The following is a 15,227-nucleotide window of genomic DNA, read 5'->3' on the forward strand; positions in this document are numbered from 1 at the left end:
ACAGACACAGACACAGACACAGACAGACACAGACACAGACACAGACAGACACAGACACAGACACAGACACACAGACACAGAGAGAGACTCAGAGAGACAGAGAGATTATTGAAACCAGAAACCCAAAGTAGTACTTTAAAAGACTGAAGTGTACCTCTCTGTTGATATATCTCAAAGCAGAAGCAGGTGGCTGGCTGGTCGTCTCCACCTGCAAGACTCCTCTCACCTGCAAGATAATTCAAGATAGCTCCACACATGTCTGTGTTCCACTCCACAGAAAGAGGACAAGAAACAAAGGCCACCCTAAAAAAGTAGAAGCAGGACCACAGACACAGAGCCTGGCTCACTACAGCAAGGAACCTTGGATTAGGGTCCTCAGAGTCAGGGGCAAAGGTTCCCCATGAGCTTAGGGAATGAAGGATGTGGGTGTGCCCTGAGCAGAAGCTGCTGGCACTGGCAAGCTGATGAGCTGTCTGAAGTCCAGTTTAGTGTCCGTTTGTCTTTCTGTGGTTGGTGCTGAATTGAAAGTGAGGTGAGATAAAGATGAGCTATTGTGCACTGACCAAGTCTAGACTGTTGCAAGTGGGTAGCTTGCAGAGACAATGGGTCAGAGTTCAGCTGTCACAATGACTGACCTGTGTCCCTTCATACACCACTCTCTCAGGATCCAAAGATGGTTCAGGAGAAATCCGTTTCTTCTCTTTGAGGCTATAGCACTCTCTACTTCTATTTCAGGTCCTAGCATCCTTTCTATTCACAGTTGTGAATGGCACTCCTGAGGGTCAGCTAGGATAGCGGCATTCCGTCCATCCAAATCTACTTCGGTAGAACTCAATCCCTTGGCCACATTTCAAGGTGCAGGGAGATGGGAACATGTAAGTATTCTGTCTTAGACTCAGAGGACAGAAGGTTGGAGAGCCACCTTCCTGCCCCAGACACAGGCTCTTCTCCACAGAGCACAGCTTTGGGTGTGTCGTGCTCTCTGTGGCTCTGGGACTGCAGCATGTGAGCATGCTTCTTCACTCAAATGGAATGTGGGCCAGTTCTTGCTTCCCTCGCACTGCCTCTACCTAAAGGCAGTGTAAAACAGGCTAGAGAAAGTGGTACTCCTGCAGCTCGGTGGATTCAAGTTCAAATTCAAACTCTCTTCTTTCTTAGCTGTGTGTCTTTGAGCAAATAATTTCTTTTCTGGAAGAATGTAATCATCAGTAAATCAAGACAGACACTGTACTCATGACAAGAGGTTTGCTGTGGAGATTAGGTGAGAAAAGTCTTGTTTAGCACATAGTAGGTTCTCGTTTATTTGCTCCCTGGCAGCAGAGCCTGCCATAGGTGCTAGACTCCTGCCAGCTCTGATGCCCTGCAGCTCTAAATGAACCAAGCTCATAGCAATTTTCCTCCCCCTGTCTCTTGCCATGTATCTTGAATGACGCTGCCCTTACAAGCCAGGATCAAGTGGCTCAGTTGAAACTGATTCAGAATAAACCCAGCCTGAACATGTTGCTTTTATCTCTGGAGGCTGAGAGAATGAGCATAAATGCCTTGACACACATTTATAAAACTCTTACTGCATTTTGCTACTGTACAGGGAACCTGTAGATGTACTCCATTGGACCAACCAGTATTCTTAACTGGTTACTTTGCTGATAGTGGTAGCTTGAACAAAGAATTCGTCTCTCTTAAAAGGGAATCTTGATTGCCCAGTAACTTGTGTCTTGCTCAACTCATTGTTTGAGACACAAAGCACCTGGGCACTGCATTGTGAGATATCCCAAGAACCTTGCAGCAAGAGACATTTTTATTCGAGCCAACAAGTGTGGCTTTTACATTTACATCTTTTGGCCATCTCGGACTGCAGAGAAAGCCAGGGAATGCAATCCTTTGCTGAACACAGTTCAACCCAGGGTATTGATGCCTGCGAAGAAATGGGTGTTGGGAAGGCTATTAACAGCCTCTGTTACCAGGAAACCCAACTGTTTGAAATTTGTTCCTGCTTATCAACATTTTTCCAACCAGTCTTCACCTGTGCGCCCCACACATGGTGCTATTGGAGACTTCCAGTTTGTCTCTCCCTCTTTTTCTTGAGTTTTGAAAGCAAGGGACCCCAATACCAACTTTTCTCTACCTTCTTCTCCAAGCAAGTAAATCGGACCTCTGAGGGCGTGGCAGGACAAAGGGAGACATCAACTGTAGTGTCTGCAGATCTCCCTGGTGTAAATGTTCCCACTGTGGTCAGCTTCTAGAGACCAGAGCAACATGCTTGAGTGTATCGATAGGAGGAGTCGCACATAACCAACTCTTTGGAGTCAGAAGTAGCCAGCTCAGGTGCACCACTGCCTAACTGCTCCTCTCCCAGCTTCTCTGACTAGAGAACCCCTAAGAGGATAAATCCACAGTCAGTTGTATTATGTATTCAAGAGCTCGGTGCCTAAATTAACCTGAGCCCTGGGATCTGGACCAAATGCATTTTCGTCTTTGAGTCAAATGCTACTCAGCTGGTGATGCAAGGAGTCACCTCTTCATAAAGCAAGTTCAATTCCATTCTGTCAGCAAAAGAAAAGGAGAAATGATTTAAATGGCGCAGCAATTTTATCTTCCATTTTTGCAGATAAAATGTACGCATACTGCCGAGTAACGAGGAGAAGGAGCCCCGGGTCTTTTGTCTTCCTCTCCATATATGTGACTCTCATGGAGAACAAGATGCGTCACTAACCAACTCTAATGTTGAGTGTTACTTACCTTTATATTCCAGTGTGCCTAGCCAAAAGCCACCTACTGCCGTCAGATGCTCAACCCAGAGAACAGAAAGCTGGTGAATGATGGGCCATTGCCACCCTGGTTTGACTCTCCTCTCAAAACCTCCTTTTGAAGCTTAATCCTCAATGCAAAGTAGCAACAGGGGGAGTCTTTAGGAGGCAAATAGGCTGTTGGGGCTCCATGCACACCCCTGTCATAGGGCTTAAGAGAGTGAGTTCTGTCACCTTTGTCCTTCTATTCTTTATGTCATCCAGGGCCACAGCACTTGAACTTGCCATGGCATTGGCCTTGGACTTTCTGGCAGCAGAACTGTGAGATGAACTTCTGTGGTTCACCAAGAACTCCATCAGGGCATTTTGTTTCAGCCTTGTGGACAGATTAAGGCAGGGGCTGGAAGAGTAACTGTTGGATTGAGGGGATCTCTAGGGTGATTTGGTTATGTCCCTTTGCTATCTAACCTCTTCACTTTGGAACCCAGTCTCAGAGGAAAAGCAGAAAGGAACAGAAGGGCTTTTTAAGAAACTCCTTAATTCTTAAATCAGCCCCCTTCCTACTTGATACGGGGCCACATAGTTTATGTTTCCCTCCTCACTCAATACATTTAACAAAAATGCATGCATGTATGTGTCTGACATTTATTTTGTTTCCATGTGTCTCAGGGGCTGTGAGATGAATCTGCATGACTGAAACATGTGTCAGGCTGATGCCTATCTGACTATATATGATTAATGACACCTGGCTAATTGGATCATGGCTGGTCTGCCCCAGAACACCTCAGTGTGGAGCATGGCTAACAGTACCATCTTATCTGATATTGATGGGCTTGCTATACTGCCCCCATGTGCCTCAGGAGGGGCTCCATGTGCCTCAGGGGGGCTCCATGTGCCTCAGGAGAGCCCCCATGTGCCTCAGGAGGGCCCCATGTGCCTCAGGGGCTCCATGTGCCTCAGGGGGGCTCCGTGTGCCTCAGGGGGCTCCATGTGCCTCAGGAAGGGCTCCATGTGCCTCAGAAGGGGCTCTATTTCTTTTTAGACCTAGAAAGGGGGATGTAGCTCATCCCTTGACCACATACAGCTGGCTGTTTGGCTATCAAAGACCAGCCAGGGTTTTGCAGCCCACTAAACATATATGACCCCTGTCCTAATAGAGCTCAGTTCTAGGTTTCTGTCAGTGGCTGTACAAACCTCTTCTGCCACTCTCTGAGTCCTAAGAACCCTTAGAGAGGTTCTCTATGTCCAGAGTCCTTAGACCGGGGCACAGCTCAGGGGTTCTGGACAATATAATGATGTTTCCAAGAAAAAAGCAGAAGTGAAGAATTCAGGGCACAGAGGTATTTTTAGGAGTTCAACCATGTCTTTGAATAATGAGGTGTGAGTTTTTCTGGTTAAAGAGAATGAGGTCCTTTCACATAACTTCATATCATTTTCGCTTTGTAATAACTACAATCCTTATTCCTGGTTCCACAGAGGGAAGAAATTAAAGCCCAGAGATTTACCTAATGTGACCCAGGTTCCATAGTGAGGACTCAAATCTACAACTTCTAACGCTAAATCCCTTGTCTTTATAAGGAAAGGATGTGCACTACAATGTTAACATTCAAATTATCTTCTAAGAAGTTGCCACCAGCAAAGTTTGTTAGACCTTAGGCTGGAGAGCGGATATATACTATAATGTGCACAGGACTCATCAAATCTTCTCTGACATATCTAAGAAGTGGTGACAAAACATCAGACACAGAGCCTAGCACTTTATTTGTGATGTCAAGGACAAGCTCAGGGCCATCTGTGATGGCGAGAACTAGGACAGGGCCACCTGTGATGACAAGGACAAGCACAGGGTCATCTGTGATGGTAAGGGTAAGCACAGGGTCATCTATGATGGGAAGGGTAAGCACAGGGTCATCTGTGATGGCAAGGACAAGCACAGGATCGGGGACAACTAAGCCTCGTACCAAATCCAAACTGACATCTGGGCAGCAGAGCTGCTAATCTGGGGGTCAACACAAAATCCCAAATGAAAGGTTCTGTAATTAAAAGTGTAAAATCTGAGAATCAGGGCGCACACATATATACTCCCAGCACTCAGGAGGCCAAGACAGGAGGATCATAGGTTCTAGGCCAGTTTGGAAGCTCAACAAGAGTTAGTCTTGAAGAAGAAGAGGAGGAGGAGCAGGAGGAGGCACCACAGCAGCAGTGGGTGAAGGGGGGAGCACACTATAATCATGTCAAGAAACATTGTAGTGAAAATCCTGTAATTGGGCTCAGACATAGCTTTGAGCTTCTGAATACTTTTTCATTTTGGTTGTCTTTGGTGTCTGTTTTTAAAGACAAGTTTTCTCTTTGAAGCCTTGGTTGACCTGGAACTTTGTCTCTGTAGACCAGGCTGGCCTCAAAGTCATAACAATCCACCTGCCTCTGCCTCCCAAGTGCTAGGATTTAAGGTTCGAGACATCATACCAGGAGTTTCTGAATACTTAAGGCAAAGATAAAAACTTATGGGAAATGCATCTCATATGATCTCAAGATATGAGTTCAAAGGACAGAGGACCAATTTCCTGAGAGAGATTTTCCTGTGTGAGACACTCATTAAAATAATGTTCCTTTTTACAGGAACTGGGATAATCTGCATGTTAACCCATATACAATAATGAGAATCTAAATTAGATGCTTCTGTTGGATGCCCAGATGGCGTGGTATAACAACTACTAATTAGCAGCAGTCTGGACTAGTAGAGGGGGAAAAAGTAAGATTATCTTTTTCCTCCTTGGGCCTAAGTCACCGATTATGGCATTAGATTAGCTGTGAGCAAATGATATGCCACTGATGTCACTAGTGACTTCATGTGAAAACGTGCAGTTAATAACCAAAGATTCTGGGACTAGAAACATGGATCCATGGTTAAGAGCACTGGCTGTTCTTCATGAGGACCAGAGTTCAAGTCCCAGCACCAACATGGCAACTCATAACTGTCTGTAACTCCAGTTCCAGAGGATCCCACTGCCTCATGCAGACATACATGCAGGCAAAACACCAGTGAATCCACAGTATACGAGAGGAGAGAGAGAGAGAGAGAGAGAGAGAGAGAGAGAGAGAGAGAGAGAGAGAGAGAGAGAGAGAGAGAGATTTTTTAAATTAACCAAATTTCTATGGAGAGGACAGTAACCACAAAAGCTGTTGACAGAGCAAGTTTCCAAGGACAGTTCTCAAGTATTTAAAAACTCATCACTGGGCTCGGAAGGTGAAGGGGTTTGCTGCCAAGAGACCTGAGCTTGATCCCCAGGACTAAGTAGTGAAAATAGAAGGCCAACTCTTGAAAGTTGTCCTCTGACCTCTAAATCAGGCACACACACACACACACACACACACACACACACACACACACACACACTCCACACATTAGATAGATAGATAGATAGATAGATAGATAGATAGATAGATAGATAGATAGAAATGCCATTTTAATTTTTTAAAACTCTATTTCCAAAACAGCACCACAGCCTCGCTCTGAAGATTCCGAGCCTGGGAAGCAATGCTAGGCCTCTGCTCCACCGTGTGCCACAAACGCCTGCTGTACCTAGGTGATCTGTTATGCTTTTAATATCTTTTGCCAACTCAAGTTTAAAATATCGAATGGCATGAAATTCCCAATGCCTCACTGTTTGGATCTATAAAAATGACACTCTCCCTTGTCTCTTCCTAAAACAAACGTTTAGGAAATTAGGAGACACAGTAAGCTATCAATGTGTCCTGTCTGACTTATTTAAGCAATGAGGGTCTATTTAAAAATCACGCCATATGGATAAACACACTGATATAAAATGTTACTTTTCTCCTTCTCATGCATTATAAAAAGACAATCATTAAATTCACCATAATCTTTAACATCAGCTCCTCTGCATGTGTTTATTAGTACTTCAAGACGTTTGTGCAATGTATTTCCCCCTCTCCCAACCTCTTCCAGATCCCCCTTCTCCTTCCTCCTTCCATCTTCCCTACCCACCAGACTTTGTGTGTTCTTTTCTCCTTTCTCATCAAGTCCAATCAGTGCTGTAGCCATGCACTGGAGCACAGTGGACCCACCAGTTCCTTTTTGCAGTAGGTGATGACCAACAGCATGGATCCACGACTGGTCAAGGTGCAGGGAATGGTGGGCATAAAAAACGATCTTAGTTTGCAACAAGAAACTCTCTGCCTTGGTATTTTCTGGGCACCTCTCTGTTCAAATTCCTGCATGGTGATGTTGATGTCGGCAAGGTGTTAGATCTGAGGTAACCAAGGGAAGAGCAGCTGCACTTTGGAGCTGTGTCCCCTGGAGGTCAGATGCCCCTTTATGGTTAAACCGCTTTAAAGCTGAAGTTAGATTGTTCCCACTGCATTAGAAACTGAGGAATTAGAGCATCGCGCTAGCGAAAGAGCTACAACCCCAAAGACCCGATGCCAAGCCTCACAGTGAGGCTTGGACACTCCTCCTCTTTCCAGGGCTTTCCTAGAGGATCATGGGAAGAGTATGCTAAAAGGAAGCGCCGCTTCACCATGATTTGAGGAAGGGTCACTTTATCCCGTGAGTATGCCCTCTACCTCTTAAGTACCTATGAGAGATTATTTTAAATCTACAACATAGTGTGCCCTAGCTGCTCTCCACCTTTGAGGCAATTCACTCCAGCCTTCTCTTTGAAGCGTTTTCTTTGCTAAATAAACTTCAGCTTAAGCTGTTTCTATTTCTTGATTTAATTATTTCAGTCAAAAAGACGAGACTCCTGTGACAGTAGGACCATGAGAATTTTCTCTCAGTCTGTCCCCTGTCTCTATCCCCAGGACACTGGGACCACCGACCTCATGGTGATCAACTGTGGAAATAGAGCTGTGCCTTTCTTGCTACCACAGTCTAAGAACTTGCTTACACCCAGAGCTTGCACTCACACACCAAATATGAGGATCAGATGTGGGCTCCATTTCTTTGCCTTCGCTGAGTTAAATTGCTCTGCTGTTTCTGTTACAAGTTCGCGCAACAACCTATATAAACACCCAAGATTAGCCGATTTGGATAGATTCGGATCTCTGCAAGTTGTGTAGCCAGCAAGGCATGGCTCGAAGAAAAATAATTTCAAGAATTTTTAATATGGATATTTTTTAAAGGGTTCAAATGTACAATGACTCCTGACTGTTTTTAAGGGTTTTCTTGGCAAGAGAGATTGTGACCCTTCTATAAAGCATATTTGGAGACCACCTTTTCTTTTTAATCACAAATGCTTAGCAATTAACCTTGTGGGGAAACTGACAACAAATGGTCCCCCAGGGAACCAAGTGAATGAACATTTGGGGTGGAGTCATTTGATGTTTCCCATTTGGATGCCAAGAGTTCTCTTCCAGATACAGGTTTTTGGTTTGGGCCTCGTGCATATGTTGCCAATTCTACCTGGCACATTTAGCCAATGGGATTCATTGCTTCATGCTGCCTAGATCCTGTACATGTAACTTTGACAGGCAATGGACGGAAGGAAAGCCTTTCCTGCAGTAGGATGTTTCCTGTTACTAAAACACTGGACCAAGTTTATAAAGAGCACAGTCTCTTTTCGTGTCATTAAAAACAAAACCAATTTTCCAGGCTATACACTCAGATTCTCATGGTGAATCCGGTAAGATGAGAGCCAGAAAGGAGAATTAAAAGCCTTGGGTCAATACTAATAAGATAGTGTGACTCAATTTATAAATTATTTATATATGAAATCAAAATTTATATATAATACATCAGTGGGCTAAAATGTTCTGTTCTATCTATTCTCTACTAAATGAACTGGAATAAAATCATGGCCAATAGTTAAATAATGACCTAAATCCTCTTGCCCCCAGTGAAAAATATAAAGAAAAGAGACTCTGACCTTCAGTTTGTAAAGATGAGATTTCAGGGAATCTTAACTGGGCCAGTGTGTCAGTAACTTCAGTCATTCTAACATGGTTTCTGCAATTTGACATGTCCATAGTCATTACCTTATGCAGTCATTACCTTAACTTTTATTTATTTTTTATGTGTGTATGCTTGTTTATCTGTATATATGCAGTTGTGTGACGTTACCCCCAAAGACCAGTCTTCTCAAAGGGCATCCAGTCCCTCAGAGATGGAATTGGAGGAGGTTGTGAGCTGTGATATATGGTTGCTGGGACCTAAGCTCAGGTCCTCTGCAAGAGCAGCAAGTGCTCTCAGCCACTCAGCATCTCTCCAGCCCCTTACTCTCTGTCCTCAAGCCACCATTTCTCTTATTCCTCAATTATTTAAAAATGAAACCTCCACCTTTTAATCATAAATGGAGACACCAGTTCCATCAACTCTAACTAAAACTCTTGCTATAGGATAATGCCTCCCCCATCAGAACACCATCTACCCCTTCTCCTCACAGACTCAACCTGTGTATGTGGTAGCACACAGTAGGTCCCTCCACCTTGCCTGGGTAGAGTCAGGTAAGGACCTGAGTAAGTGGGTGTGTGTTCTTCAGACACACACTTTACAGAGGGAAGCTTACCAGCTTACCTGCCTGCGGGACGGTGGGTAGGCATTAATAACTCTGATTCACAAAGTCAGAGCTCAGCCAGCCATCACAAGGGTGCAGCTGCAGTCTTTTTTCAGTTTTAGACTTATGTCTTTTCCCCCCAATTAGCTTAGAATTCACATGGAAACGCAGAATTGTACTTTATCAGATCTCTCAAAATCCAAATTTATTCATTTTTATTATCTCTGGGACCAGAGCACTCAACTGAAAAGAATGCAAAGGAATATTCAGAGTTTCCAAGAGCAACAGGAGTGAGAGAATGAACACATTTCATTTGCAATGGAAGTGTCGGGCGATTTTATACAATGAGTGCTGGGTAGCCCACCAGAGGTTGTCTGCATGTTGGAGAACTTCCAACCGGATACCTGCTTAGGTAATATAGCTGGATGCCTAGCAGTTCAGCATGGCACCCCCAGTCTCAGGATTGCAGGAGAGCTGGTAAGAGATGGCTGGAGAGCTGCTGGTTTGATTCACACTGAGGGGCTGAAGAAATGGCTCTGACAGCAGCAGTAGCAGCAACAGAGTAGATGCACTTACAACAAAGAGCGAAAGCTGCCAAAAGCAGCATCCCATATCTCACAACTCTTCATATGTGGACCAGCACTGGAAGATGCTGCTCACTCTGGGAGACTCAGTTACTTTCCCAAGAAATGCCCTCCTGGAGATCTGAGTCTTACTCAATCCCAGACCAAGTCAGGTAGAAAACCAAGACAAACCATTATGGGAAGGAAGAAGCTATTTTGACTCCTGGCTTGAGAGGATTTGGTTCACTGGGGCAGGGCCCCATGTCCCCATGGTGTAGACATTCAGTTCAGTGTTCTTCTTGGGGAGCAGGGAGAGGGAGGGCCCTACCAGCCTTCTCCTTTCCTGTTCATCCCCTCCAGGCTGTCAGTCCATGGAGTGAGTCTAGAAAAACCCAAAAGGCACCTTCGAAATTCTAAATCCAGTCAGGTTGGGAATGAAGATTAATTATTACACACAGCAAATATTCACATCTGGCTTTAAATGAGATCAACATAATAACTAAAATCTTCTTACACACCGACAGTGGAATGAATGATTCTGATTTCAGGTATGCTGGATGTGGAAAAGATGATAAAAACATTTATCTCTTTTTTTTTTCTAATGAGAATAGATTGCAGACTTTACCCTTTATATTCTACTCCAAGAGTTAATTACAATAATTGATAATAATTGGGACACTCAAAGCTAAGAGCAAAAGCTGAAAGGCTCTAGCAGTCAATCATTTCCCCCAGGAACAAATATAATATATTTTTAAATGTTAAATCCAGTACAACATTGACTCTGAAATACCACCAGGATGGCCTACGTCTGTCTGAGATAATGCAGAGTCCTCTGAAATCTTGGCACCCAACTCTCTATTACCTGAGAACTTGTTGAAATGCAGACCCCAGATCCACACCAGTCCTGCTTAATCAGAACCTGAACTTAATCATGTGGTAGGAGAAGCCCCATGCAGTTCCAAAATACTCCTGAGGAAAGGCAGTCTGCAGACAGACATGGGTTTGTACTCTTGTGTAGGCATGTCTAGTCACTGAATCTATGTATGCACCTCAGACTTCCTTATTGATATGTATATCAACACCAGAGGCTAACCATATCTAGACCATATCTTTAGCCCATATCTGAAGAGATTTGGTTATTCTGACAGTCCAGGGGCAGGTTTGCCAGGTTTCCCTCTGTTAAAAAAAAAAAAAAAAGAACTATTTCTAGAAGTAGTTAAACCTGTAAGGCTTTGATTATAAAAAGAATTGGTGCCCTTAAAAAAATAGATCTATCATCAAATAGGGCAAATGTTAACATGTGTTAAATTTTTATAATGGGTACATGGATATCTGTTACATTATTTTCTACCTGCTTGACATTTTGATATGAAAACATAAAAAATATAAGGCAAAAGTAATGGATCTCCAATTAAGATAAGAAAGACTGCAGAGAATAAAAATCACTTGTAATCCCACTAGCCAGATATACCTCTGAGTTCTTGTCGTCCTCTCCTTCGTTTTCCTGCTAAGAGGGGAATCTAAATTTGCATTTTTATTATCGTCATTTAGCTCATGCTGTTAATTCTTCTTTTTTCATAAATTCCAATTGAGATGGTCTCCGAAATGAAGATGGAAATGGATAGGAAGAGAGAGACCTTCATCAGTATCCGACGGGGAAAGCAGCCAGCAACACACTGAGGCTAAAGTCGTTTTTTAGACACTCATATGGGTGGGGGTGGGGGAGTTATTAGTTATTTCTCTTGTTGTGATCAATTATCCAATAAGAAGCAACTTAAGGGGGGAGGAGCTGATTTTTGTCTCACAGTTTTAGGTCACAGGGTCCATCACCATAGGGAAGACACGGTGGCAGAAACATGTAGAAACTCGGTACATTTCATCTTCAGTCAAGGAGCAGAGTGAACAGGAAATGAGGCCCCAGGGCTCACCCCCATCAGACCCAATTCCTCCAGCAAAGCTCTACCTCTAAGACTTCACGACCTTCCAAAGGAGCACCATCAGCTGGGGACAGATTGTTCAAACACATGAGACTGTGAGGACAGTTTCTACTGCTGTGAAAAGACATCATGGCCACAGAAACTCTTGTTAAAAAAGAACAATTAATTGGGGGTGGATTACAGTTCAGAGGTTTAGTCCATTATCTTCATGTCGGGAAGCATAGTGACACACAGGCAGACTTGGTGCTGGAGAAGGAGCTGAGAATTCTACATCCGGATATGCAGGCAGCAGGAAGATAGAGTGAGACACACCAGGGCAGAGCTGAGCTTCTGGAACCACAGGGCTTGCCCACAATGACATGCTTCCTTTAGTAAGGCCGCACCTACTCCAGAAAGGCCACACCTCCTAATAGTACCACTCCCTGTGAGCCTATGGTGGGCTATTTTCTTTCAAACCATCAACTCCCTCACTCATAGTATGGGACCATGGTCAGCATCCACCCTGGACCACAGCGGGTTGGGCATGCAACTCCCTCAGACAGTGTGTCAGACCCAGACAAGGCATTTCTGTAAGGAGCTTCTAATGAGGACACTTGGAGAAGGTCTGAGCCCTGGTAACGTCTGCTGCAGAAATAAACCCAGAAAGGAAATTGCTTGGCCTGGCAGGAAACTTGTGTGGGCAATGCTGACTCCCTGGAAATGCACTTCCTACTCCTCACAGGCAACCAAAACCCTGATCCAAAAAAAGAAAAGGACAAAAATACGAGTCTCCCATCACCTCAGTCCTAACACAGAAAGGTCCAGTAGGGCCTGGCACAGTCCAATACGGGCTGACACAGTCTAGTAAGGGCTGGCATAGTCTACATATTTACCCCAGTGTCTAGCTGTCTACTTGGTACTTTAAGAAGATGCTATGCTCAAAGGTAGAACACACTGTGCTCAAAGATCCTTCTGAAACAAAAGCCAAGAAAAAAAATTGTCTGTGTGTGTAGAGGGGTTGTTTGTTATTACTTCTAGCCTGTGTTTTCTTAAGGCTTGAAAATACACTACACTTATAAAAAGAGAACAATTAAGAAATATTGTGTGAGGTATGGTCAATGCAGGCTATAAAAAGGGACCATGTGGAAAGAAAGAAAGAAAATGAAGGAAGCAAGCCAACAAGAAGTGAGGGAGGGGAGAGAGAGAGGGAGAAAGGGAAAGAAAGGAAGAGCAAAAATTGTTTTGGGTCAAAACAAGATGGAGACTGTGTTTAAAAGGACTGGCTTTGTGTTTCAATAACCCAATTTTGGTTGCAGATTTCTAAGTTAGTTCCTGTCATCTTTTTAGCTGTGTGTGTTTGATAGACATGGGCTCTCTGCCTCCATTTCTTCAGCTCCCGCCTCATAGGCATCTACAGCATATTAGATGTGGTTTCTCAAGAAGTTGATGGTTGCATCTTTGTGTTTGTTTTGCTTTGAGGTCATACTACATAACCCAGTCTGGCCTTGAGTTCCCAACCTCCAGTTCTCCACCCTCAGCCTCTCAAGTACTGAGATTACATGCATGGCCAGCATACCCAGCTATAACATATTCTCTTTGCTGTGAAAAAATATTGCCAAATATTTTCAAAAGCAACAGACAACTTCTGCTTTCCAGGGGGAAAGTCTAGCCTGCACACTACCTCCAGGGTGTAAGTCTCCCAGTGCTACTCAAAGGATAAAAAGCAAACTCCTCTGTGGCCCTGGGGGATGGAGAACGATACTGGCAATGGACCTGAGGCTGGAGAATTCTGGGAGGCTGTAAAGCTGACCCGAGTCAGACTTATGGAAACCTTGTGCACTGCATCAGGGGGGGGGGCAAGGCCCCTGAAAGATAAGCTTCCAGGAAACTAGAAAGCACTGGAGAAAGGTGAGCTGCCAATAGAGCCTGCGGAACAGTGAAGAAAGTTCTTCTAACAGGGCTTCTTTTTTAAGTATTTACATATATATTATATAATGTGTGTGTATGTGTGTGTGTGTGTGTGTGTGTGTGTCAGTGTCTGTGTGTGTACTAAAAGATCCTTCTGAAACACAAGCCAAGGAAAAGGAGCAGGAGGACCTGTTTGCTATTACTTCTAGCCTGTGTTTTTCTAAGCTTTGAAAATACACTACACTTATAAAAAGAGAACAATTAAGAAATATTGTCCTAGGTATAGTTAAGTATGGTCAACCCAGGCTACTACATATATATATATATATATATATATATATATATATATATATATATACATATGTATGTGTATATATTATGTATGTGTGTGTGTAGGTAGGTAGGTGGGTGGGTGGGTGCGTAGATAGATAGATAGATGATAGATAGATAGATAGATAGATAGAGGATAGATAGATAGAGTCAGTCTTGATTTCTCAGTATAATCAGAGGCAGTTGACAAAAGAGGCACAATAAGTATGTGTGTGTTCCTGTCTATGTTAATGCACCTCTGTGTACAAATATGCATGCGTGCGTGTGAGCGTGCATGAGTGTTTGTGTGTTGAAGTCTTAGCCTATGGATCTATAAGCAACAAAGATGTGGTGTTAGAGGGCTGTTCTTAGAGAGAGTTAGGAGTCGATTTGTGACTATCTCACTATTCAGATGTGTACACAGGCATGTGTGAACGGATCTCTGTGTGTTGTTAGGCGGTGCAGGAAGATGGATATCAGTCCCGAGTCAGAGTGTTCCGGTTTAAAGTAAGGCTTGCCATTTCTTAGTTCTCTGGCCATAGCTAAGTTACTAGTAACCTCTCTGTGCCTCAGTTTCTCACTTATAAACTGAGGTTAATGGCATCTCCACCCCTGTGAAATATGAAGAGGAAATGAGAACACTGAGAAGTTACAGCTTTTGCCAGGCATGTGCAAATCACTCAGCAAATGTGGGCAACCCATTCTACTCAACTGTGGCTACGTGTATATGAGCAGGCATCAGCAAATAACAGCACTACTCCCTCGACCCCAGTTTTGCTCTTCCTATCTCTGAAAAACAACTAGGTAGGAAGTCTGAGGAGCAGTTGAGAGAGGAATTACCACCATCTCATACAAAGGAGGTTGTAACCCAAAGCAGAATACACAGGCCCAACTCCAAAACAGCTGTCTCCACTCCCCCAGGCTCTGTACACCCTCTCCAGACCAACAAGACTCCAAGGGACAGTATTGCTCGTTAATAATTTCCATAATACTCACTATCAGCTACTAAGCCAGCAGCCTCCTCCACATAAGCAATAATAATTTATGGTTGTAGTTAATGGGCTGTTTTATAGGAACCCACAATTATAATTGGATGTCAAGTGTTGTGAATCTCAGCGGATGGAAAGCGACAACCACTGGGGCCTGGTGTTTAATTTTTTAATGTGATTATTAAATTTCCCATCTCCCTACTCCTGTATCTTCCCTCGGTATGACTCCCAGCTGTGGCTTCACTCTGTCAGCACTGTCTTCCCTGGCCCAGAATCTGGA

Source organism: Mus pahari, chromosome 1, assembly GCF_900095145.1.
Source record: "Mus pahari chromosome 1, PAHARI_EIJ_v1.1, whole genome shotgun sequence".
Taxonomy (NCBI): Eukaryota; Metazoa; Chordata; class Mammalia; order Rodentia; family Muridae; genus Mus; species Mus pahari.